Here is a 25789-nt window from a genome sequence, read left to right on the forward strand (position 1 = left end):
GTCACCTTTCTGTACCACAGCAGCCCACTGGTCACTCAAACTGAACTTTGGGCACCAGGACCCCAGGCCCCTTCACACAGAGCTGCTCCCCAGATGGACAGATCCCAGCCCATGCTGCACACCTGGAGTACATTTTTCCAGGTGTTCCACAAGGAATATCTTATACTCATTTTTGCTGAAGTTTGTAAGGTCCTCATTAACCCACTCTTCCAGCTTATTAAGGCCTTCCTGCAGGGTGTGTTTCACAAAGTGTCCACTTCCTCTTGGAGTTTGTTATCTTCAGCAAATTTCATTGGGTCACACTTGATCCCATCTTCCAGATCACTTATGGATATACTAAACAGCACTGAGCACCCCATCAACCCTGCAGAACTGCAGCTGTTGTCAGTGTGAAAAGGAGCTATTTACCAACACTGCCAGCCAGTTGCTCACACACTACATGAATCACATGTCCAGACCATAACACAGCAGTTTCTCTTAGCAGGAGGTTGTGCTAAGTGTTAGCATAAGCCTTCCTTTTGCTACCACCCAGGTAGATAATGCCCACCACTCATCCCATATCAACGAAGCACGTTACTTTGGTATAGACGGTAATCAGGGGGCACATTCTTAAAAAATTCCCAGCACTTGATAGCTTCTCTGTCCTCCATGAAAGCTTACCATGGAATCCCTCTCAGCAGAGCTCTGAGTGAGCTGAAATTTGCTATTCTAAAACCTCATCAAATCTAAAACCTTTGCCTAACTAACCTTCATTGTGTTCAAATGAGTCCCAAATTCCTCAATATTGTGATCACAGCAGCCATGGCTATCTCCAAATGAGATATTACAAAGCAGAATTTCTTGATTTGTGAGTACAAAAAAAAATTATTTTTCCCTATGATTTTTGTCAGTTATGCATGGATGATAGCTCTAAAAATAGTAATAAAAACATAGAAATTATAGAGCAGTGATATTTTTTTTTCTGAAATGCTTGCAGCGCTTGTATTATAAATACATGGAGCAGCCTCCCTTCTGCTGTTCCCTAAATTTGTCAACAACAGACAGACATTGCTGAATATGTCTTGAAGCCTGTTCACCTTCCCAGTGTTTGCTTATCTGAGTGCTGAACAAGTAGTGCTCAGCAAACACTGATTTCAATTTGCCTCTGCAGAGGAAGGAGTACATAGCTCATATTGCAAAAAATACAGATTAGGAGACCAGATTCTGAGTGCTGCTGCACTACTTTTGAGCAATGCATGAAGGTACCCCACAGCATACTTCTGAAAGAACATGCATTAGTTTTACACTCTAGCTGTCTCATTTTTTAAACTCTTTTCCTCCTACTATCTCCAGTTTTATTTCATTTATCAAGTATTTTTCCACATTTCAAAAGTTAAATACTATCACATTGTTTGGGTATCTTATTTTAATTATCTGGCTTTCTACTTGAAATTATTGTAGAGATCATAACTAGTAATTATAAGTAGTAATATGTTTTGATGAATATTACATAGCTAATTTTGAATTTTGTAACCTCACTGATTTGATTCATCCTGCTGTACTATATTGCACAATGTGACTATATTGAGTAGATAAGTGACTATTTTTTACTTCAAAGTGCTTCAATGATCCTTGGATAAAAGCTTGAATCCACTGAAGTCCTCAATTAACTTTATTTCAAATTTCAGTGAAAGTTAGTGTAAGTAATATCTTTAGTAGAATGAGAAAAGGCAATTATAATATTTGAAAACGGCTTTGTGGACACAGGATTTCTTCTTTTGTGTTATAAAAATACTTGTATTCACTATAACATCATGTTGGAATAGTGGTACCTGTTGGACAATGCTGTTCCCACCTCTGATGAATTAGTCCCAGTCTCACTGGGTCTAATGGCATCACCTTCATCAGAATTACTACATGCTTGCACATATGTGACACAGCACCATTATAGGCCCCTGTAAGTGTCACCAGCAGCTATTGGAAACTACAAACACAGCACATGAAACATTATACAAAGCTATTAGCCTATTTTTAAAACCTGTTAATGTTAGAGAATGGTGTGTGCGGTCTTGGTCTATACATGCTATGGCCTGTATTCCTTAGTATGCATAGTAAATCTTCCCTAGTATTCCTTCTATATGTAGTAAATCATAACCTAATTTAGAATTACTGACTGAGATCAAATGACATTGAATCTGTCAGTGTAACAGTGCATATGTAAACAAAATCCAGATTTTTCCCAAGTCCCTGATTCAGATTTGGATCTGTCCCCTTTTGCTGTGGCTAGACATGTTTGCACAGCCACAGAGATGCTAAATTGAGAAGCAGTTGAATAACGTTACTTTCAGCTGTAAATCAAACAACAAATGTGAAACATATTACAACTTTAGAAATTAATTATATACATCTGAGATTTAATATTGGCACACCTTTTGGAAGGAAACGCCCTATTTGGTACCATACACCACTGATTTCCAAACTATGTTGACTGCTTCCCTGCAGTTGGTACATGTATTTGTGTACACACACTGACATGGTGAGATCTGCTTTGTTCCAAACTTCCTCTGAGAGATGCCTCTGCAAAGACAACAGGTGCATGAGGACTTTGATTGCTAGGAATTCCAGCTAATGAAGAAATGGTCCCCTATAACTTCAGCATACATTTTTCTCTGCTGGCTGTCATACAGGGCTCTCCAGATAGTCCTAAGTCTGTTTATCATTCATTTATTTCTTTCATAATCAAACTGTTCTTCCCGAACAGCAGATCTTCCATCTTCTGTAAGAGCTTTTGCTTTGGAGGGCAAAGGGCATCTCAGTCACTTGTTAATAACAAGGTCAGACCACTTTCAATCCCATGGTCTGCTGCAGCAGCTCAGCTAGGTGGCCATGAGGAAAAAGAGCCACAAGAGTCACTGCTCTTACTCTGGCAGACAGAGGGGATTTTAGGGTCTTCTCTGCACCCCCTAATCACAACAGGCATTTCTCTCTCTCCTCCTGAGAGCCACATATTTCACATTTTCCCTGTGCAAATAACTGCTCAGGCCCTTTTTTCAAAGAGCCTTTATTAAACCACCAACTATTTGCTGTCAAGACATTTAGGATGAAATCATCGTGTTAAACAAATAAACGCAGCTTCATACAGATCTCTGCTCTGGGAGCAGAATAAGAAAATAATTTCTGTCTGCTCTCCACAAAAGCGGCTGGAAAGTCTGAAAGAAAAATATTATTTTTACTTCATTGTGTGAAATATCGTTTTGGACGATCTGTCGCGTTGAGCGTTTGAAGAGTTTTGGCTGGCAGGTTTCAAGGGTCCCCTGGGTTGACCCCCTGGGATTGTTTTCTTCATTAATAAACTTTGCATGATGTGTGTTAAAAGGAACATTTTGTTTGCTGTGTAAATAAGGGATGTCAAACAAGAAGCAGAAGCCTCGCAGACACTAGATGAGGTGCTCTTCAAGGGCAGGAGATGCTTGTGAGGAAAAATAAAAGAGAAGTTGAAAATAATGTGACTGCCCTTATCCAAGCTGAGGCATTGCTGTGGAAACTATTCTGCCTGTGAACCCAAATGAGATAGCTTCTTTGTAAATCCCAGAGAGAAAGAGGCACATTGTGCCTTAAAGCAGCAGAAGAGGTACTTGGGAAAGCAAAGGCAGGAACATCTACCCAAAGCTGGGCAAAGCAGGCCAGATGGTGCAGAGCAGGCACTGCCATCACCCCGTGGAAGAAGGATTTTGACAGTTCTGCGAGCAGCCCCAGGGAGAGGGGCTGAAGAGCATTTCTGCATCAGCATTTGGCAGTCTGATGCTGCTGTGGAAATTACTGTGGTAAAGCTTTTGACCGGATTTAAGGCAGTAATTTGCAAGAAAGCAATCAGCCTTTTGCTGGTCCTGGCATTTTGTCTCCTATCACAAAGCAGAAGTAAAAATAGCCTGATGCTTATTGGTGTTTGTTTTCTGCTGCCTGCCTCCTTGCCTGTACTGCCACTCAACTCTCCCACTGCTTCTGAAACTATTCATTTTGCATCTGTTGTTTCCTGCCCCCTTGAAGAACCCTATAAACCTTATAAAACAAGTTAGTTCCTAGTTAAGAGTATCTGAAATGCATCAGAAATGCTATAGTCAGGAAAAAAAAGTGTCCCCAGTGTCACTTTGGGTCCCATTCTGGGCAGGGGTAGAAGCAGGCAGACAGGCTGTGAGACTGCTGCTAGGCATTGGATGAACCAAGACCCTCAGCTGGCTTTTCCCAACCTGCACATATTCCTATAGTGTCCTTTTCCTCTGGCTGTCATCACAGGGAAAAAAAATACTCAGACTGCTTAAAACTTGTTTACATTAGGAAGAGAAGAGCCAAGCACACTGCTTAAGAGATGAAGGAGGATCAATTCTCTAACTTCAGAGATCCAGGAGAAGAAATATTTCGGTGTCCAATAGTCCTTGGACGTAATTATAGCTGACAGGATACTTACATTTACCACTTCGTGCAAAGCTGTGCAGTGCATCAGGAAGAGATGTGACCTCCACAGCTAAGCCTCAGGCCAGCTTTAGAAGCAATTCTAAAACAAACATGAAATTAACAGTATTACCTTTTTCTTAATCTGTATTGTATCTTTATTACTGAAATATTTATCATATGTAGGTCACATACCATGCAGTCAGTAAGCTCACTAAGCTGATTTCAGAGCTATGTTAATAACTGAAAGAAAAACATTTAATTTGTCTGAAATAAATAAATATATTGTTTCAATAATTTTGGTCACAAAAATGGTGAAATGAAAATAATTTTTTGAAGAGGTGATTTGGTTGAGAATCATAAGAGCCACTGTAACTGGTGATGGTGACAAATAGAATTTCAGCTAATTTAATTGACCAATAAGCATAACTGATGGAAGGATGTCTACCAACAATGATTCAAAAGCAAAAATTGGTTTTGAAGTGACTTGCAGTGGATTTAGGATGGTGAAACAAGACTAAAAAAATCTGGTTTGCTTTTAGAAATTTAACTATGTATCTCATTCCACAAGCTCTCTGCCTGGAGTCCCAACTTCTATTGTCATAGAGTTTTTTTCACTCTTAAAATTTTTTTGTCCAATGGATAAGATTAAGAACTTGCATTAAGAACTTGTGTAATGTTTATGCCGTATATAATCTTTCCATGTACAAATGTTGGTATTTTGATTTTGCATCCAAATTCCCTTTTACTGATTCTTTATTACCAAGAAGCCTATTTTTGATTCAAAAAATTTGCTTGATTTTAAGAGGAAAGAAGCTGAGTACCTGCTCTGAGCTAATTGAGTTGCACTAGCAGCTATTTATACAGCTTGTGAGTTTATATAAGGGTAGGACACTTTCATCAACAGGATGGACTAGAAAGCTGTCACAAATTTTTCTAGATTTGGGTACTTAGTTGCAATACAGGTCAAGTAATTTCTTATCAAGTGCTAATTTTTAAGAAACTTAGGGATTATATGGAATTATTATCTTCATCTTATTCTTTTCTAGACAGAAGATATCCATTCAACAGGTAGTCCTGACAGCAACCATATCAGAGATACCAAAAATGGCATGAACATGGAAATTGAGGACATCCATTTGAAAGACAAAGTTCTGATCAGATAGCAGTACATTAAAAAATCCCCACATATCATTGATACAAAGCTGTATTGGAGGAAGTTAAGTTTTGTCCAGGTTATGTCAAAACTTAAAAGCACTAAATGTGACATCATCCTTAAATGATGTCCAAGTATTTTTAAAATAAATTAGAATTTACACTGGTATTCCTGAAAAACAAAGTTACACGTAGTGATGAGTAAAGTAACCTGAAGCATTGGCTCATGAAGTTTTAGCAGTCGAGTATTATGATACACAAATTTTAGAGCCTTCACCTTCAAACAACAAGATATTTATCATGGTTACTACATGGATTTTTGGTGATAAAGGTCTGAGGTTTGTATGGTGATGATGCCTAGGGCCAGCTCTTCTTTCCATGTGAATGGTGTTCAGGACACAATGTTCAAACAGATCAGAAAGATTAGCATGCAAATTACCTCTAAGTACATAAAGACCATGTCTTACAGGTGTTTGGATAACCTCTTTTAAAAATTAAGATTATCCTGTGAACCTCTCTGGGTAGGCTGTTCATTAGCCTTGGAATTAATGAATTGTCTAATCTATCTTCTTTTCTCAAGTTAGTGCACTTTTTCACATTTTGTCCCCAGTGGAATGGAAAATGATTGATCACTGTCCTCTTCATAACAACTTTTTACATATTGGGAAATTGTTATCCCTTCCTCCCCCTCCCCTTGAGCCTCATGCTTAGTCTTCGCTTTTCTAGACTAAACAAACCCAGTTCTTTCAACCTTTTCTTGTAGGTCATGTTTTCTAAACCTCTGATCATTCTTGCTACTCTCCTTTGCACTCTCTTCAATTTGTCTACATCTTTCTTGAAGTGTGGTTCCCAAAGCTGTACAAAGCACATCATCTGAGGCCTCACCCATGTAGCCTAAAGCAGAACTCTTACTCCTTTTTCCAGTGGTAAGACATTCCAGGTGAACGAGCAAAGAATAATATTTTCTTTTATCCTAACACGGCTCCAGCAAGGCATGGTGTTGTGATTGCCTATGATTGCCTATGACCTCCAGATTCACTTTCTACAATGCTGCTGCAGTCATAATCTTTCTTATCTTGTTTCTGATTATTTAGATTCTTCTTAGCACATCTAACATATTTCTCTCTCCTTTATTCCATCTTGAAGGCTTCAGACCATCTCTTCTATTTACCGGGACTGTTTTTTATTCTGATCACTGCAAGGAGTGTCTGTATGACACCAGCTGCCGTAGCTCACACAGGCCATGGTCTGTGACCTCTTTCTCTCCCAGGGCTGTATGGCCACGTCATGGCTTTAGTTGCAATGACATATGTGCCCATCTCCAGTCCCAGTAACTCACCAAACATACAGAGAGGAAAGTTTCGCCCATCTCACACATTCATCACAATGTCTGAGCTGCTGAGAGCAACTCAAAGAGCAACTTCAGCCTCAGATCCTCTAGCCAGGGAACCCCTCTGAGAACAAGCTCTCCTGCTCAAGTACATCCCATGTGACACCAAGTAGGAATCAAATATACCCTACATATATATTTCCTATAAGTGTAGGGTATATTTCCACTATAAGTAAAATAGTCTGCTTTTAAGATGACTTCATCTGCCTGGACTGCTTTGTCTCATACTTTATCTTCTGAAACCTGATGCACTGGTTCTTTCAGTTAGATGCTTAACTTTTTTGAAATGTAATATTGTTACTCTTCTGCTCTTCTTACTTCTTTCTACCTGCTCAGCCTTCATTTTTCATCCTATGGTCAATTTTCATCTGCCTTCAGATTCTGAACATATTTTTCCAAGAACTAGTATCTCCACCCATAATTGTCCTTTTCCTTGTACGATTTTCTGTGGACAGCTTGACATTTTCAACATATTCAGGGAACGTGATGGACCATTTTTCACTTTTGCAACAGATAAGCAAGCTCTGCTGAAACTGTCCTTTAGATTTTTCTATATTAAAGTATTTGGGGTTTACATATTTTTCAGCTTCCGCCTCACCATCTGGTAGGATGGTTTGTAATCAAACGCTGCTAAATCTTGCTAGTCCCAGATGTATCCAACTCATGTGCTGCCTCATCCATGTCTCTGAAATTTCAAATTTATTACATAACCAGTATTTAGGTTCTTATATCAATACTTGATATGACTTACACTTGCATTTTCAAAAGAAATCTACAAAACAATATAAATAAATCTGCAAATTTAGAATAAAAGCAGAGAAACCAGTTGTTACAAAACTGGTGGTGAAACTTGCTTTGACATGCTCCTCAAATTCTTAGCATTTGTCTGGTGATGCATCAGCAAATTGTTATGCTGTGGTATTTAATTTTTCTTCTCTCATGTTTATTTCCCTCCATTTATTATCTGCTTCCAAGATTTTTCCTGGATCTCTATTTCTGGATTTTGAAGGTCCTCTCAATAGTTTCCTCCGAAGCCCAGGCCCCAGAGAAAGCTTTTCACTAGAGTGATCCCATTTCTGACTAATTCTCCTTGGCAACATACTGTCTGGTGTCTAAAGAAGCCAAAATCCTTCTGTCAACTCTGTGCAGCCAAGTATTCTCCTTTAGCCCTAGCCATCATAATCTCTGGGATCACATTCAGACCCTCTTCTTAACCTGCCAGAGCTGTGCAGCTGCTGGTCATGTGGATCCAGCAAACCAACCAAAGTCTTCCCTCCCTCATCCTCCTCCAGCTTCTCTCAACCTGATTCTGGGTTATTCCAAGCTGCCTTTGTCCCCTGAGCCACCACTGCCCACTCTTGCCTTTCCTGTGCTGTGCAGGGGTTCCCTGAGGTGCTCCAGGCAGCAGGTTCTCCCATGGCATGTTCCCTGCCTGGCCAAGGGCTCTCATGGCTCAGCTGTCAAGCCCACCTCTCCCACGTCACCTTGCCATGCTCTGCTCCCCCATGGAAGGCTGCCACAGCCTATCCCCTTGCACGTCTTCTGCCTCAAGACCTCAAAAGGCTTTGCAGATTTTTTTCCAGCAATGGGTGATAGCAGGAGACAAACCAGTGATGCAATCATTGCCATAATTGATCTGGTAAATTAAGAGCCAGATTAGAAACAAAACTGGTGACCTTATTCTAGTCAGGACCCTCTGGTCATGTGTGAGTTATGGAACATCTACAATGGTCTAGAGGGTCTCTTAACTCTCCCACAGGTTCGAAAACATTATTTGGCCTACTTTATACTCCTGACATGGATAGTCCAAGTGATTTGCTCTGTGCCACTCAGCAGAAAATTCCCATTGCTTCTAAGCACTACCAGGCTAGACTCTGCTACGTTCCACTTCCAAAGATTTTAGTTACGTCTCTAATTTTGGGGGGTTTTTTAATTGCTTGGTTTGCATGACGTGGCATACTTTAGAACATTGTTTCTGTGACATTTCTTTGAGATCACAGATTTTACAATTACCAACTACAATTACCAACTTTGTTCAATGGTTCAGTGCTCTTTGAGGATGCCTGTTCATTCCTCTATATTACCTCAGTCTTATAAAAAAGATGTATTACTTCAGAATAAAAATTAAGTTTTGGAACTTTTCAGTTCAAAGCCAACTAGGAAAGACATTTTCCCTCTTTTTTTTAGTTTTTAATTTTTAATAATGGACTCTTTCCATTGACAAGTTTTTGACATTGCCTGTTTTGAACCCTTGGTATTTGAAACAGCTTGCTGATGTTTTCTTAAATAACATCCTCTTGTGGGTCCATAAAATCCTGAAGTTATTACAAATAAATAAACAAAATTTCTCTTCATGATGTAAACCAGCTTTGAATGAAGTCATTGAGTGGAAGTTTGACTTGGATTGCTTCTGAAAAATTGCTCAGACCCAAGGCAAAGTTCTGCTTTTCCTCTGTGTGCTGTAGAAATTGGTGAGCAGCTGTTCTAAGTCAACTGAGGGGAGCAAACCCCTGTTGTTTAATGCCTTGTTTTAATTTCCAGTGGGAAACCAATCAGAAAGTCTGTACTCTCCAGTCCCTTTTCCTTCATTCATTTTTGCCAAGAAGTATCCTCCTGATTGAATGATACGAGATCTGAGTTTTCCCTTCTCTATGTTAGGTATCTTATCCCATCAGGCAATGCAGTGGGGCTCAAGCTTCCCCTGATTAGTGGCACCAATATTTAATGACCTGTTCCATTCTGACTGTTCCAACCGGAGCCACAGTGGCTGTGACACCAGCAGACAGCACGGTTCAGACTCTGCCGTGAGACATGGGACACGAACGTGACGCAGCAGGGCTATGAATTTATGCCTGCGCTTCACTTGGTTCTCTCCCCATTTCTCCTCACTGTGGTCCTGTGCTCTTCCACAGATCTTCATCACACTCATGGGAAGCCTTTGTTTTGATAAGAGAAAAATTAGACCTTCTGTGGTCCCCTGCAAGGATTGAAATCTGAGTCTTTATCACCTCAATGACATTTGCTCCAGTGCGTTATGAGGAGATGCTAAAAAAAGTTTTGTTGACCACTTGTCCAGATTCAGGAGATATGTTTAGCCTTAGCACTAAGGTGCACATTTCTTCAACTAGCATCTGGAGGTCTGATCATCTATACTTATCATTTTGTCTTTTCATTTTAGTGGCATTTTCACAAATACCCACCAACAACCCAAACACTCAAACAGATATGAATCATTTAATGTGTCGAGCATGTCAAACAAAATTCTCACAATGTGCTTTTCAATTATGTCATTAGCTGTAGTAATAACTTGGCAATGCAAGTAATAAATGCAACAACCTGTCTCATAGTACTGAAGACAATGGCCAGGACAACCTGCTCTCAATTCTCCTGAGAGACGGCCATATTCACACACTGGAGTTGTAGACCATATTTTAAGTGATGATGCTGTCTGCAAAGCCCTGTGCAAGCACTGAGATTGCGTTTATGTAGTGAGGTACTACCTAGTCTTTTGACCATAATTAGCAAGTATCTGGCCACAGCCTTCACAGGAATAAAATAATGGACGAAGAAAAATACAAATGAGGTGGCCGGACCTAAAGGTAAAATGAAAGTTTTACTACATGGTACAGCTTGAATTAAAAAGAATGCTCTGGTAACAGGTGAAAATCTATACAAGTATGACATTTAGCACTGTGACTGAGATCTAAGTGCTATTTGCTCCTTTACAGCTGATAAAGCTCTTTAGCAAGATGGATGCTGTGGGATTGTCACTGATTCCCCAAGGGCCGGACACTCACACTACCACATTCCCCTGTTCTATGGGCAGATGTTAGCAATGGTTGGAGAGTCATGTTTTATTGCTACCCCTCCCTCCCCATACCCTGAAAACTATGAGCTGAAAATCAAAATATTGGCAGGTATTTCTTTGTACCTGGAAATGCTGTCACTGTAGCCTCCAGCAGAGCTTCCAAGACCACTTCTCCCACTCCTCCCAGTGAGATGGGGAGATGCCCCACCTCATCCTGCTCTGTGGGATGGAGGTCAGTCAAGCAGCACATTTTTTCAGATTGAGCATAACCAGACACTCTGACTGAGATCAGGAGAGCTGCTACACTCAGCTTCCAACCACAGCTCCCATGAAACTTTGTGGCAGAATTTCAGTGTGGAAATACTTCAATTGTCAGGCATTAGGGGGTAGAGTATGAGATGGAAAAAGCTTGCTGAAAAACTGATACTGCTCACAGAAAACCGATACTTAAACAAATAATTCATTTAGCTGCACACCGATTTTCTGTCAATAAACAGTTTTAAAACGTGCCTGATCCCCAGTGAAGTCTGCAACCCATACTGAGCTATTTTATTACTCCGAGTACCTCTGAATCAGTTAGCCCTGCTGTTTTCTCTTCCTCCACATAAGGTAGAGATTTGTTCATCTTGTGGGATGCTCAGTCAGTCCTTGGCTCCCCACACTGACAGCCAAGTTACAGTTTCAGCTCCACAAAATACTGTTTATATAAGAGCTAGAGAGAAAAGACACCTATGAAAAAAGAAAAATAATTATATTTGTTTGTGTTATAGAAGCCCTCAGCAGCCCCACTCACAGTTGGGCCCCAGTACATAGCACAGGGTAAGATCATAGCTGCAGTCAAAGCTAGTTGCAATCTAATTAAGACAAGATGTAACACTCTGATGCAAAAAACGGTTGAAAAGGGAATCAATGATGGGGGAAGCATTCTCTCCTTAAGAGGAGAAAGAAATTAGAGATTTTTGTTAATTGCCCAATTCCAGCATCTGGGGCCTGAAAAATCTCTAGATCAACAAATAATCAGGAATTTGCAATAGATCTTGAGAGCATGTGAAGGGTTGATATATTACTTGGCATTTTCTGCTTGGAGCTTTTTTTTTGTTTTTTCCCCTTTTCATGGGTCCTTCACATTTGTGCCTTTAAGTGGAAGATGAGTTAGCACAAGCAGCATCAGACTATATTTTGGAGAGCCATGTACACTGCAACTGTCTGCCCCAGCAACTCAGTGTTTAGGTAGGCTCTAGAAGGCAAAATTTTTGTTCAGGAGTCATTATTGTTGAGAAAGCCTTAAAAGCTAGTATGTTGCACATAGTCTAGACAGATCAGCTCCCTGGACTGGTAAGTACAATGCTGAAAGAACAGAACACAGGTATGGATCAACTTTTTTCATCGGAACGAGAAGCGGAATCTAAAAATTGTCTGCAAACCTTTCTGTTTCAGTATTGATTACTTTCCCATGAACAGACTTTTTATAGGTACTTAAGTACTGTGTTTATATCAAAGTCCTAGCCACTCCCTTAATCTTCACTTGTCCCAGCTCCCATTGTTTTCTAGCCACTTGACCAAATTTCTGGATTTTGGAAGGAGGATCTGCAGAGTTTTCTATTTAATTGAACAGAAAAATTCTCAACTGCAGAGAGCAGGCAGTAAGAATATGAGTGTTCAGGAAGTTTTATATTAATCAGAATCATGGTTATGAGTTGTAGTGTCAGACAGAAACATGGTAAAAGTTTGTAAAAGACAAGATGCTCCCCCATTCTGGTGTTAGGATGTGCTGATGTAGTACTGACGTATTGGCATGCTTAGTAGGAGTAGTTTTGGTTACTGTTTGGAGTCTGCCTGCAAAAGAAAAGTGCCTGGCAGAAACAGAAGGTAAAGCCAATTCAGTCTGCAACACTCCTCTCTCTAAATTATGGCCCTGAGAGAATTCTGTTTGAAAGGGTTCAACAAAAATAACCTTTTCTTTTAGAAAGGTTTCAGAGTAGTAACTAGGGAAAAAAATCAGTAAAAGATTCTTCATCATTGTTCAGTCAGTGATTGTTGGTGGTTGGAAGCTGGAAGAAGAAATCCAAAAATGTCAATTTTTCAATAAGTTTTTGTATGAAAATTTATACTTTGGAAGGAGCATGCTGAAATCCCACCACTTTCACGTGACATAGTCTTGAAAATGTGTAAACATACTGAATTTTAAAAGTGTTCACAAAACTTTGCAGCTGCGACAGGCAAGTGCTTTGGTATTTAGAACTTACAAGCAGGCATATTTAGATTTTCAATCAGCCGTTTGTAAAGTACTGCAGTAACTAAATTACAGCTCAGCCAGCCTAGCCTGAGAGTGCCAGTCTCCACTTCTAATGATTTCAACATCATTCTTAGAATTGCATAGTTCTAAATACCCCTCAAAACTTTACTCCAACCTGGTCTAATTCTTCAGAAAATATAATCCTCCAGAAACAGTACTGAGTTAATACTTGGATAGGATAAAAAGGGATATTCATGATGCTGATTAGAATGGACTGTCAGTCTGACAAACCATGAACATGAAATACAAACTGCTTGTGATCATTTAACTCCTTGCAACACAGTGTCCCAAAACTAGGCTGTTCACTCAATTTCCCTGTTAAAGCAACTATTACTTGCTCATGTACAATTTTAGAGAAAATTAAACATAAAGGTAATACATTTCTTAATTTCCTGCCCTGAGTTTATGTAGTCCTGTTTCATTTTGTTGAAAAAGCTGCCATGTTCCACCCTACCACTGGATGTGTTTCAAAAGTAATTGAGCTAGTTGTTAAAGTATACAAGGAGCACACGCACTGCAAAACTTGTTCGAACAGTCATTTCAAACTCTTTCTCTGTTCTGGTGGACAAGAATGTTTGTACAGTGACTATTCACATTTGTCTACACTTAACATCTTTGCTCTTTAGAATAATAGCACCATTCCCCTTAGGCAGGAATGCAAAATGTTAAAACATGGCCACAGAGGCTGCCCACTACTGAGCTGTGAGCCTATTTTGATTTCTGCTGTAGTCAAATCTCAGTGACATGTCTCTCGTGTGGCTCAGTAGGGCTCCCAAGCTTGCAAAGCTAGCATGAAAGGAATGCAGGTCTGCCCATTTGCTGCTAGTAGAAACTATATCCAGTAGATGTGAGCTAGTAATCTAAAATCTTTCGCACATTTGCAGTCAAGGACAGTTCAAAAACTTCAGACTGCAAAGGTAATACTTACTCTGATGAAATGAGATTTCTTTTTCTAATATGCGGTTTATTAATTCGTGGTTTGAACAAAAAGAACAGGTAAGCACTGAGTCATTTTGGCTAGGATCTGAAAATCCAGGATGAATTTTTGGAGAAAAGATTTTCTAAATAATTTTTCAGATATTAAGCCTTCCATCTCAAGCTATCAGCATATTATGTCCTTTCCCTTAACCTGATCAAAAATTTTGTGCGCTTGTATGAAGATTTTTTTCCCCCCAGTTCTCTATGGAAATTTATTCTTGGCTTGAAGGAGAAGAAATAAGAGATGGGCAGCCCTCTTCAAATCAGGCAGTCCATGTTCCATCAAGTATTTCCAGATGAAACCACTGCCATTGGGACTTGTCCAGGGGCTGACAGCAGCCTGCAGAGAAGTGCTAATGAGGAAGTATGGGCAATATGAGAAAATACCTTTGTTGCAGCATTAATAGTTCATCCACTTTACAAATATGAGCAATGTAAACAGGGGCCTTTCTATGTGTGTCACGGCAAGGAGGCAAAAACTATCATGGAAAGTGTTTGTTTAATGGTTCTGGCACGTGGCCAACAAAAAGGACAGAAGGTCACACCCCGTCCAAAGGTGCACAGTGTAAGCTGGTGCTGGAGGAGACACTGGTACAAAACAGTTTTCCACCAGCTGCTCTGATTTATAGGAGCTGTAGAAGTGTAAGCCCACTTCAAAACCAAGGGGATAAAAAACAAACTTTATGTCTCTTGTGTACCCATGTTTGTAGTTATGAATTCTGCTCACTTCCCTTTTGGAGCCTCTAGCTTTTCATCTAAATATTAAAGGGACCTCCAGGTCCAGAGAGACCCCAGACTTTCTTTGTTTACAGCTACCCATCTGCTTTCCAAGCCACAGAGTGGTTATCTGTCATCTTTTCACATTTTGTTTATGGATATTGCAAGGTCAATCAAGGAAATAAGTGTCTCTTCTATGCAGCTAGCAATACCTCAGATAAAAACATTTCTTGTAATACATTAATCCATATGCATCCGTTTCGAATATTTGAGTGCATTGGTTTGAGCTACCTCCTCATCAGCTGGCATCAAAAAGCAGAAATACACCTGCAATTTTCCACAGAAATAGAAGAAAATATATACAGATAGCCCTGTGCCGTAAAGAAAAAAAAAACGCGCAGCTCCTTCCTTATGAAAGCATAATCTTTATTTGTAACATAGATATCACAGTATGAACAAAAGTACTCTATTCATGTGGACAAGGGTTCATATTCTCCTAACAAAAAAAGGGCTATCTGCACCCAGCTCAGAGAAATCCTTGTTACACATCTGTTCAGATGCCACTGGTTGCACATCAGGATGTCTTTCAGCCTGAAGACTGATGGTCTCCTGAGTGGGGGGCCACAGGCAGAACCGCCCTGGCCTTCCCACATCGAAGTGTTCAAAGCAGGGGGAGCCAGGCTCCAAGCCTGGCAGTCACACTCCCTTTTCAGAGAAGATAAAAGCAGCAGAGGAGTGTTACAGCACAACCACAGCATCTCAGCTGTTAAACAGTACTCAAACAAAATGTGTTTCTGCTTAGTTTAAGGAAGGATAAACAAGATTTAATATCTGGCGATGAACACAAGTTGGGGTTTTTTTGCCCTGTTAATGATATTTGGATTCATTCAGATTCATGTAGCTTCCACTCACGTAAGACTCCATTCCATTTCCTAATTTTCCATCCTTTTTATTTCCTAAAACATGAGTTGTTGAGCTAATGAATTAGAACACTCTGAGGTTTGGTTTTGGCTCTGTGTGCATCTGTGCTCTTTTACTACCATAATTCAATGTGACAAGTTTATTGTCCAAACAAACACTAGCACCTATTGTAGAACTATAATAAAAAAAGAAAGATTGCCTTAAGCAGCACATTTTCTTCAGAGAAGACCAAATACTACCTATTGACATTTTGTTTTCCTCACATCATGTTCCTCTTTTCATTCCATAGTGGTCACTAAACATGCAAGTCTGTAGGCAAAATGGACTAGATTAGGCTTTAAGGATCAGCCTCTGCAATGAGCTGGATCAGATGGAATTCATTCTTCTTATTAGCTTTCAGCTGATACTTATGAGCCTGAACTCAGGACTTCGTTTGTGCAAGGCACATTAAACACTGTGAATGCAACCCCTGCCCCACGGAGCTTGCAGCTCAAAAAGACAAGTATGCAAAGATAAGACAGATTTAAAAAAAAAGGCCTAGGACTTTGCAAAAAACAAAGTTAAGACCAGCCTTTGCTAAATCAACATGCAAAAAGCCAACACAAATGAGAGGTTGATTTCTCCACAACAACCAACTTAAATGTTTCTATACAAATCAGTCACATCCAGTGCAAGGCTAGCCCTCCAGATGAATGCCTGTCCAAAAAAACACAAACCCCCACAGATCTACAGCTAAGTAAATAAACTACAGTGACCCAAAATAAAATGTGAAACACTCTGTTTTTCAAGGCTCACAAAACAAGATTTTAATGATGCATATGGTCCTTATTTTACCCATAATAGTTCTTTGATATATAGTGGCAAGGCTTTAATTCATTGATGGAATAACATGTTCATGTAACCCATTCTATTGCTAATGAGATAATCAAGACTTCTCTCCTTGTGTCTCTTTGAAAGGCTATATTTAATAGCAGGTCTTGGAATATTTTACCAGCAGAGGAATGACACAAGAGTAACACACACAGAAACTAAAGAGGAATCTGTCACAACTTGTTCCCTTCTTAAAAAAAAAATCACTTACAAAATTGACATTTCTGCAGAGAAATGATGATTCATTATGGGTTTGAGGAGCACAGGTAACAAGGCAATTAGCCACAACTGAAGACTCCTTTAGGAAAAAGGAATTTGGAAGCTATTCACACTGGTGATGCAAGTGCCCTGGCAAGGCGAGGCGGACTTCCTGCTGAAGCAGGATGTTTGGCATGGGCCAGGGCTGGTGGTAAGTGCTTTGCAAAAGCATTCTTTTCTGCTCTCTTCAGTCCTCTCCTTCCTCAAGCGCAGCAAAGGCATGGCCTGAGGTCTCCAGGGCTTGCTTCCCTTGTTCTCCTCCTCAGTCTTGCTGTGGCAGAAGCAACCTGACCCTAGTCAGGTCCAGTCCTTCATCTGTGGGCTCAAGCCTGCCTGCGCTACCAAGTGTCAGGCTGCCTTTCAAGGATGAACGGGGGAAAAGCTAGATGGGGTAGAAACACTGGTCTTTTTCAAAGTAGTTATTTCCATGCAGTTGAGTGTTCAAGAATCTGACTGAGAGTAATTAGTGCATTTCGCCATATTAAGGACTCTCAAATTGCTGTTACTTTTTACCTTTGTGAAAAAGCTCTGTGTCATCAAGTGGCAGAGGTATGGCCTTTTCTTAAAATATTAGATACAATTTATAACATGCATCAATGCCTACTGAATTGGTGAATGTAATAAATTCTATCGCCTTCAGCATCCAAACAGACTGTGTTAAGCACTGGAGGAATCAATCTGACACTAATTTCATGTTTCATGATATTTTGTTCAAAATGGTTACACAAATACAGCAGGCATCTGTTTAGAGCATCTTTGGCACTGTTCAGAGAACCTATATTTCACTCAGCTTTCATGCCTGATTTAAATTAATTACTGCTCAGGGAAGGGACAGGAAACAGATACAGGTATATACAATGCATGTGTTACATATGTGCAATTTCCCTAATGGAAATAAAGTGGTGGGGGTTGCAATTTTCCAAGCTTCCCACTTAGCCTACTTTTTCTGCCCCAGTCTAACTGAAGAGGCTGCACAACCACAGCTGTTTGATGCAGTGAGATACCATGTGTAATTGGAGCAGGAGGAGGCAAGCCTCCTTTCACATCCCTAGAAAATTCATACTCATCCCATCTCTATCAGGCAGACCAAGAGGTTCCACTTTCAGCCCCCCAGGACACTGTGGTGGAGCAGACCCCCACCTACAGCATGCAAATGAAGGGGACCCAGGGGCTGGAGGGGAGCAGTAGCTAATTAAATTTTTCAGCAGGAATAAAATTTGGCAGATCTACATACAAGACTAAAACCCCTGATTAAGTTTAGGAGTGCAAGTGAAGTAAAATCCTGATCTTCTCTGCATTGGTGAGGACCAGCATGGCACTCAGCTCAGAGTTTATTTACCGTATGTGAACGCAAAAAAAACCTCTAAAAATATAAATTATTCATATTTTGTTTTGCAACTAACTTTAAAAAAATAAATTCATTAAATATGACGTGTTTACTGCATTTGTCAATTACTAAGAGAAAAAAACCCCGTATCTTTCACTAATAAAATGTTTTCGCTGAAGCATTTAGCATTGAATTTTAGTAGATCTATACATACCTCCTTATTTCCAGGCATTGAGTGAGGACAAAGACAAATCTTTCACATGCAGCAATTTCCCTGGTGGAAGTTTGCTATCAAGACTTACAGCTAACATATTGAAATATATTAATAGGGTTTAAGGCAGCCGTTTATCTTCATTAAAACCAGTTTGGGTCTGAAAGCTGACTTAAGGATAATTTTTCATATCAGGAATGAGAAGACAGAGGTTTCACCCCAGCTCTTCAGAAGACTTAAGTAGTGATTTCAGACAATTCACATCAGTTTGGAACACAAAAAATAAACTTAATAGCACATATCTCTCTCCAAAGTAGCCTGACTTGTCTTTAAGAAAGGCTGTGAAGGAGTAAGGGTATCGTAGGTGAGCTAATTTTTCTTGTCTGATGATTAAGAATCTGAACAGATGGACTTCCATATACCTAATCAATCCTGCGAGCTTTATACTCTGAGAAACTATCTGCAGCTCTTAAAAAAAAGAAGCATTTTGTAAAAAAATATGTATTGCTGTTTTTAACAGACTAAATGCTTTTCAAAACATATGTAAGTCAGTAAGTCAGAAATTTTGCAATAATGCAACATTTCACACCAGAAACTGCTTTGGAAATCATACCTTTCCTGCATTTAAAAAAAAAAAAAAATTATATCCTCCCAGTGTTTTGCGTACAGGCAGAACAGTGCAGTTCTAAACCTTTATCCAGCATTTTAACCTGCTGGATAAAGGTTTAGAAGAGTGACGTCCTTGTGGCTCCATCTTTTCCCCTTCACGCCCTGCTATGTTCCTGGAACCCTTTTGGGAAGTCTGGGTGGGAAAGCAGCCAGGAGAAAAACACAGCACAGTACACCACAAAATTCTGGGATCAAGCTGAGCAGCCACAGGTAGTGGTGGGCTTGGGGGCATGCTGGGGAAGATGCAGCTGAGGGGAAAGTTGCCCCTGTGACCAGCTTTAAGCACTGCAGTTCTCTGTTTGGTCCTTAGCGAAGTGGAAAGACCGTGCAGTTCTTTTTTCAGTCTATGTTTTCTTACAAATAGTCCATGGATAAATGAGGCTGGGAAACAGGCACCCAGCAGAGATCATAAATAAATACTTTGTCCTAAAACTCTGAATTTGTGATCTTTTTTGGAAGAGGGCAACAGGATATTGCATTTTTGTTCTTCAAGTGCTCTGCCAGAGTACTACAATGCACACAAGCACTGCACAATTCTGCTGTAATTTCTGTGTTGTAGATAACACCCCAACTGCAGACTTCCCTGTGTCAACACCCTTTTTGTGCTCAGCAAATCCTGGAAGACTTATTGCATCTTCCAGGAACATCCAACAAAGTAAGACTGGGGTAAAAGTGTCTTGAAATGGTCTGAAATTAAAGGGATTTAAATTTTGTCTTTTCAGTTGGAAGGGAGCTCTTGGAACAGTACACGTCTTAGTGTGTTGAAAGTTTTCTGTCTCTGTTTTTTCCTCCGTAAAATGGGTATAATGGTACATACTTCCCTTGGTAAATGCTGTGGAATCAACATGTGAAAATGCCATGTGGAACTTGAGTGTTTTTATTGGTAGTATTACTTCTGTTGTTCATGCATTTGCTCTGAAACTACAGTTACTGTGCAGGGACATCAACCAAAAAATCTTACTACAAAAACACAAATGTGTGAATAAACACCATAAAAAAAATTCACACGCTCTCAGTTAAGCAAAATACCTCACAGAATTAGGTCGGGCTCTTCAGACAACACTTGCAAAATTCAGGCCCCAATTTTTATTAATTCACCCTTTAAATAAAACTCAATTTTGATTTAAAATTTTTTTCAGCAATGCTGTGAAAGAAGCCAGAACACCTTCCCAGGGATTATGCCAAGCAGTAGTTTTGAACAGGTTTGGGGCAATATTCAATGAACTGTAACTAATCATTTTCATCTTATCGCCTACAGAGTCATTGCATTGGAATGATGTTTGGCTAATTTTCCAAAGGACACGTTTACCATGGATTGTTCTACATTGCTGTCAGGAATGACAGTGAGCCAAAACATACTCTGCCAAGGGAAGTGTTTGGTTGATGAAATTATAAATAAGTCATCAAACAAAAGTCTGTTAAAATGAATCATCATTAAATGTTTCTCTAAATACAGTGTTTAATATCAAACTCCAAAATAGGAACTGCAAGACTGTCTTTCCCTACCTCATTCACAGATCTCCTCTTTGAACATATAATGAGAATATTAAGTTAGTTAATTTAAGCTATATGTGCATGCAAGCACATGCAGAGAAGCAAAGACTGTGATATGTTTTACATAAAGCAGGCCATTGTGCACTGATTATAATGTGTAAAGAGGAAATATGTTTATACCACAATCTATTCTAAACTCAAATAGGCAGCAGTACACTGTGTTTATAAATACAAATGCAAAACCTATGTTAAGATAATGTTAAGGGTCTGGATTCTAACCACAAACCCCAGGAAATTCAGAGCAAACCTTGAAAGTTTGGGTCTGATTCTGATTTCCATGTAACCCCAGTATCTTTAGCAAAGTTTGTACAGGAGAAAACAAAAATTTCAGTCTGAGGCTCTGTAAGTATGGCAGGGCTTGTGCAAAGTATTATCATATCAAAGACTGAAGGCTAGGAACAAGAAAACAACATAGGTAGCTGTGACAGTGTTCCCCGGGGCTTCTCTTAGTCTAATGAAGTGTGTATACGCACATGTGGGTGTGTGCAAGAGGGGAAGGACAGAAATGTGCAGTTTTGACAAGCACATCTTCAAAACTCTCTTTTGTTGTTCAAGACACATATAGATATTACAGAAAGCTTGGAACAAGCTGAATATTATCAGTCTTTTGTGATGCATAATTTACAGCATTACATTACCACATTTTAAGGGGACTATAATAAAGGAGCACAGCCAGGGATGTCCCCATTGAGACACACAACTGAAATATTAATCAAGAGACTTCAGTGAGGAAGGAAATGACCTAAGTCTGTGCAGTCCTGCGTGATGTTCCAGTGCACAGCCATGACAATAAAAGAAAATCCAATACAGGCAGGAACAAGGTTGGATCATTCCAGGTAGAAAAGGAAGGGACATGGCAATGAAGAACGATTGATCTGGTGGTAATCTCTAACAAATGGAGCAGATGTTGGCTCTCCTCTATCAGCAGAAGTGAACTAACATTCCAGATGGTAATGCTGAGACATCAAGGATCTCCTCTTGTAACAGCATATTTAATGTTTTACCTTTCCGCAGCTTTCCATATATACAAATTTCAATATATACATCCTTTAGTAAAAATGGCTTTGAATATCTTATTTTCCCTAACCATAAATATAGCAAAACCTTCCCTGAGACATAATCTTCTATGAGTGTCTTCTAGACAACAAATTGTGGAGCTCACAGACATTGGTAGAGCAATCCACTTATTTAGAGGGGCCTGATAGGTGGTTAAAAAAATCTCACCATGTTACAGTGTGTTATGTCACTCAGTAAATGCTCACCCAAGACTTGGGCCAAACTTGGAAGTTGCAATGAAGTTCCTGAAAGAGCCCTGAGAGGATCAGTAGGTGGAATTTAGGCACTAAAATGAGCAAGCCACAAAAGCATATCCAACTGCTTTGCTCTTAACCAGCTGTAGATATCCCTAAATGGAGCAGCCATGTAGCACAGACCCTGTAAACTCTGCTCACATGGTGCCAAAACCCTCCACTTTCAATGGCCTTAATCCGCCTAAAAGCAAAAGTTGACCTGCACTTTTCCTATAATAGCTGATGATTGGTGAACCTCCTGAGGAAGAAGAGATAGAGGCTGCACAGCGTCCTCAGCCTGAGGCAGTCCCCACCCACGCCCTGCGCACATCCAGTGCTCTCCTACCCACTGCCCCAGAGACTCACAGCCGTTCCTTGGATTGGAGCTTCCCTGTGGGCTGGAAGGCAAACAGCACCATCAGAGAGGAACAAGACAGTGCCCACATGCACGTCTTATTAGTAACATTGGCAAAACTGACTCCCAGATCAAACACAGGAAGGACCAGATGGCATGATCTCACTAATGTGGAAACAGATATGCAAACCTCCACTGACAGTCCCAGAGAGAAGAACTGACAGTCTTCAGAAAAAGGCTGTCCATCTCACTTCAACCAGAAGAAAAGGAAGTCCAATGCACAGAGTCCGTGAAAGTATTGCTAAAATAATGGTAGATACTAGTACAGTCACAAAACACATCAAGAAGAGTGGAATATACCTAGAGGAAACGTTTCAATGATGGTTCAGCTTGCTTAGATGTATACCATTTTCAAAGGAAGTACAAAAGGGGACCATGTTAATGAGTTTCTGTTCCCAATTAATGAAAATTATACTTCTGATGTTTCTCCTGGTTTTCCATACTATTCATCAAATTATTTTTAATGAGACACCGCTTCTGCTGCAAGTACATTGATCATCTTTCCATGAACATTGACACAATGCAATCAAGGATCATTGCTTTACTAGCTAGTCCTAAAGTTCATTACTGTAAAAAGCCTGAAAATATGTATGTGTGTGTGTGTATGTGTGTGTGTGTGTGTGTGTGTTGTTTGCTGTTAATTCACCGTTTATTTAAACCAGTACTTTCTTTCAGATTGGCTTATTCATGACCTCTGTGTCATAAGTAAAATAGTAAGCACTTTTAAAAAGCTCTGAAAGTTTCTTAAATGAGTAAGGAGATGAAAATAGTCTGACTGTAGTCCCAATTGATATACTCTATTGAAAACCAGGCATCAACTCAACTAAAGTCTTCTACGGGGAAAAAAGATTATGAGAGAAAACTCAGGATCAGTCCATTGTTCCTACCCCAAGGGCAGCAAAGAAAATTCCAGGAAACTTGTTCTTTATTAAAAAGCCATAAAGAAACACGCTGTACAAATAAGTGTGCCAGATGAGAGCACTTCTATAAATGGCTGGATCTAGAGGACAAATTTGGAGATAAATCCTGCCTCCAGCTAAAAACACCAACACAGACCATCACAAAAGCAAAGGGAAGATCTCCAGTAAATTATATCACCTTTACCAGCCATCTTGAGACACTAACACAAATTTGAAGCTCAGTGAGACAGAAATCATCCCAAAGGAATAATATTCTTGCCTTCCTGTGAGAACAACATATTGGTGCATACTTCAACTATTGTTAAAGGGGCGTGGGGGATTCATACAGAATTTCTGTTGCATCTAGATGGAGTTGTCTCCTAAGGTGTGTACTCAAGTATTGAATTTTTGTAATATTCTCTTTCTACAAAGGATGTGGAACCAAACCCAAGGAATTCTTCATTTCTTTCAATTCTTGATCTTCTTGAAAGAGGTCTTGATGTTCATTACAAATTTTTATTTCTCTTAACAGCTTCATCTGACAAAGATTAGATAGGCAGGGTCAAGCTGAACAGGTGGGTTCAAGCCAGAAATGAGCAAGCCAGACATTCTGCTGGAGACTGTGTGAACTTCATCCCAATGCTCATCATCCTGTGCTGAAAGGAGCCCTCCAGGCCACAGTCCACAGGTTATAGAGATGGCTGCCTGACATCACGTTGGTTGTGGTTTTCAGGCTTTATTCCATTTGTTGCCATGCGGATATAAATCTTGAATAACTCCATTAGAGATTGCTGTATTAGTGGGACAGCCTAGATTTGCATCTCTGAAAAGAGAGCTCCACTCCTGTTCCATGGGGCCTTACTTGCTCGACAGTGAGACAGCATGTTCAGGCTCCTCATCTATTTGCTGTCTGCTCCTGATAAAAAGGTAGTAACTAGTCAACTACACAGAGAAAAAGCAAGATTATTTAAAATAATTAAGAAAATTATTTGCATAAAAAATGGTTACACCCAAAAATCAGACTCAAAACTTCTGAGAAGAAAAGTATTTATTAAGAGTTTGGAGCTTTTGATGGATTTTTGTTAGTATTACAGCAGCATAACAAGACATCTAAATTCTTATAACTCTTTTTTTTTCCGTTTGCTTCATAGTAATTTTTTAAAACATGTCCCACAAACTATTTGAAGATAATTAAGGGGTTTTGTATCCATAATTTGATGGTAAAACTTCTTTGGACTTTCTGTGTGATATCCTAGACTGCTTTTCTGAGGAGAAATATCATTGATTTTATTTGTTGATAATCCACCTGGTGATTTATCACCAAGTGATATTATAGTCATAATACATTTTTGTTGAAAGTATCAGGAATTTCAGAATGCATGAATGCAATCAAGGCAGTTTATGCACCAAAGGACATAGAGATATCATGGTGTTAAAATAATAGTTTAGGTTCAAGATAAACTCATGTTGTTCAAATTGGATAAAAAACCAGAAATTAAAAGATGAATCTCACTGGAATCTCGAAGACAGAGGAACAACATGGAACTGAGACAAGACTGAAGGAAGATTAGATGTGTTTTAAAAAGAGGCACAAGTACAGGGCCTTGTCTCTTCCTGAAACCAAAATTAATTACACAACAGATACAAGCTTATCTGAATCAGGGAGCAAGACTAACGGAAAGAAAGCAAGAAGGGGAAAAGACCACATAACCATATGGATAAATCTGAACAATATGTTCAGAAAGAAGGAAGGAAAGAAGAAGTAGAAAAAAAAGAAAGAAGAAGTAGAAAAGAAAAAAAGAAGAAGAGAACGAAAGAGAAAAAAGAGAGAAAGAGAGAGAGATGTGTCTAGAGGACTTCAAATGTCTGGGAGACTGATAAAAAGGGAGTGAGTAAGGTTTTTCTCCCAGTTAACAAGATAAATTTTAAAGGAGGAATGTTTTGTCCAACGGGACAGGAAGCATGCCTTAGGTTTTGCATAGCATTTTGCCCAGAACTTAGAGTATCTCCCACAAAGTCCTGCAGATACTTCTAAAATCTGAGTTCTGTTTGTTCTCTGGGCTTATCTAAACTTTGAACTTTGCTCAGGCTAATCACTAGGGCGCCACTTGCAGGTTATGCATCATAGGTATCGTTTCATGAGCAGCTAGTGTGTGACTATGAAACCTTTGCCCTGATACACCAAAATTCTATCACACTGAGTGACAGAAAGTCTGAGAGTTCAAAATGTCATCCCCAGTCAACGATACAAGCAGCAGCTCTCAAGATACTGAGGTGCTTAAAGTAATTGTAGATGTAAGACCAGATGCCAGATGTTGTGCTTTGAATTATAATTTCATACAGAAAGTGCTCATGCCAAGCCATATATTATTCATAATTTGAAATATTTTTTTACAAATTTATGTGGTTAATTTTTTTTCTGTCTTTCAAAGGAAGTCTGCAAGGCTCATTTTTATATCTGAAAATGTACCAAAATCTTGTGAAGGAAGTCCCTGTCTTCAGGCAATATAGTGTTGTCTTCTCTCCCATTTTCCACAGTGGTTCAGTCTTTTCTCTTTGATGTGGTCTCTGGCACCTGAAAAGCAATAAGCTGATTTCAGCTCT

The sequence above is a fragment of the Melozone crissalis genome, unplaced genomic scaffold (genome assembly GCF_028551555.1).
Source record: "Melozone crissalis strain CALT ecotype California unplaced genomic scaffold, PUWL_Pcris_2 ptg000005l_1, whole genome shotgun sequence".
Lineage (NCBI taxonomy): Eukaryota > Metazoa > Chordata > Aves > Passeriformes > Passerellidae > Melozone > Melozone crissalis.